This window comes from Macrobrachium nipponense, chromosome 10 (genome assembly GCF_015104395.2).
Source record: "Macrobrachium nipponense isolate FS-2020 chromosome 10, ASM1510439v2, whole genome shotgun sequence".
Taxonomy (NCBI): domain Eukaryota; kingdom Metazoa; phylum Arthropoda; class Malacostraca; order Decapoda; family Palaemonidae; genus Macrobrachium; species Macrobrachium nipponense.
The window spans coordinates 47779726-47782225 of NC_087204.1; positions in this window are offsets into that span (position 1 = coordinate 47779726).

Sequence of the window (2500 nt, forward strand, 5' to 3'; positions counted from 1 at the left end):
TTTAGCTAAACCAACAGATCAATATGTAACTGTGTCAGATTTGACTTGTCAAAAGGTTTTACCTATTGTACAGATTTCTCTTGTTGTCCTTATTGTTTTAAAGGTTCAACTAATGTCGCCTTGTTGGATGCTGACCTGCCTTGCAAGAACATAGACATGATACTTGGTAATGACTTGGCTCAAACTAACAATACTCCTAGTCTTATCATTACTCAGCCTGAAGTAGTGATCGAAAAAGCTTGCAAAGAGTTTTCCTCCTGTGGTAGAGCTTCCCTGCCAAGTAGTCACCAGGTCTACAACCTCAACTTCTAGAGACACTGAACACACAGGTAAGGTGGATCAAAGTACCTTAGGTGAAAAAGTCCTTGCTGATCTTGTTGATATTCCCTCAGATGAATTTGTAGAGTATCAAAGGTCTGATGATAGTTTGAAAGAATACTTTGATAAAGTAAAAGATGATGTTGATGAAAGTAAGTTACCATAGTATTTCTATCTTGATAATAACATCCTTATGAGACGTTATAGACCTTTGAAGATTGCCGACAAAATTCCTGGCATGATAGTTACCAGCTAGTAGTTCTTTCTAATCTTCGTGCAAGCCTTATTGGATCTTGCTCATTCAGCATTGTCTCATCTAGGCACTTCCAACCTATAAGCGTTTGCTGGACGATTACTGGCTGGTATGAAAGCTGATGTAAAGCACCACATAGAATCTTGCCATCCCTGCCAGGTAACTGGTAAACCAAATCAGAAAATACCGCAAGCACCATTAGTTCCTATTACAGTACCTAATTCTCCTTTTGAAAAGGTAATTGTAGATTGTGTTGGTCCACTTCCAAAACTAAAAAACAAAATGAGTTCATTTTAACTGTGTTGTGTCCAACTACTAGATTTCCTTTAGCCACCACCTATAAAAAAACATATCTGCTAAAAACAATTATTGTTAATCTTCTTAAAATATTTACCATTTTGGTTTTGGCCAAAGGAGCTTCAGTGTGATCAGGGACAAACTTCACAAGTATGATTTGTTTAAGCAAACTTTTAAAGCAGTTAAACATCTCCCATATTTTTGCCTCAGCTTATCACCCTCAGACTAATGGAGCCCTTGAACGCATACACCAGACCATTAAAAGCCTCCTGCGCAAGTACATTTGTGAACTGGACGAGAATGGGATGAAGACCTGGATCTGCTTATGTATGTACTTAGGAGTACACCTAATGAGTCGACTGGAATTTCTCCCTTCGAGATGATGTTCGGCCGTAGACCTAGGACAACCTAGTATGTAAAAGAAAACATCCTAAGAGGTACTTACAAAGACCAGCAAGTAAGTATTCCACAATACCTTAAAAGTCTTAAGGTTAAATTTGACCATATTTATGAATTTTGCCAATCTGAATTTAAACTAACAGTCAGATTCGAATGAAAAACAATTACGATAAAAAGGCCAGAATTAGAACTTTCAAAGTAGGAGATGATGTACTTGTATATCGACCAGTTCCCAGGAGCTCCATTGAGAGAAAAAATTTATGGTCCGTATAAAATCACTAAAAGGGTCTCTAAAACAACTTATGCAATTGAAACTCCAGACAAAAGGAAACCTAGCCAGTAGTGCACATTAATCTAATAAAACCATACCAATCTGCAAAGATTTCTCCACAGGTAGTTCACCTGATAAGTAGAGAGATTGATCACTCCATCACAACTCAAGGATACTACTCCCATCGAGACTTCTCCTAGCACGAAAAACCTAGTACCCGAGGCAGTTGATAATGATAAACTTTTAGCTCCTCTTGAACCAGACGAAGAAGAAACTTTGGCTCATAATCATATTTTGTCATGGAAAGATGCTAGTAATTCACAGATTCTTTCTTTACTTTCACAGTATCTTGGTCATCTTCCTAAGGTGGAAAGGGAAGAAGTAGAGGCTGTTCTGAAGTCTTATCCTGCAATATGTTTCAGACACTCCTGGTTGCTGTACCTTGGTGAAAACATGATGTTGTGCTAGAAACAAACACCAATCCCGTTCGTCAACCTTTTATCGGGTGTCCCATCGTTTATTACCAGCCTTGAAGGCCGAGGTTGAGTATTTACTAAAACATAGATTTGGCTGCACCAAGTAAGTCTCCCTGGGCATCGACCTTGTATTTTAGTCAAAAAGCCTAACAATTCCTATCGTATGTGTACGGATTATAGAAAGGTTAATTAATCTGTAACAGTCAAGGATGCTTATCCATTACCTAGAATTGCAGATATTATTGACTCGGTGAGTAATTCTAAATACCTTACTCAGATTGATCTCTTGAAGGGTTATTATCAAATTAAATTAACAGATAGGGCAAAAGAGATATCAGCCTTTATAACACCTTTTGGTCTCTTTGAATACAAAGTTTTGCCATTTGGGATGACTAATGCTCCAGCTACATTCCAAAGGATGGTCCATTAAGTTACACGTGGTTTGGAGGGTGTGTATGTCTATTTGGATGACATCGTAATTGCTAG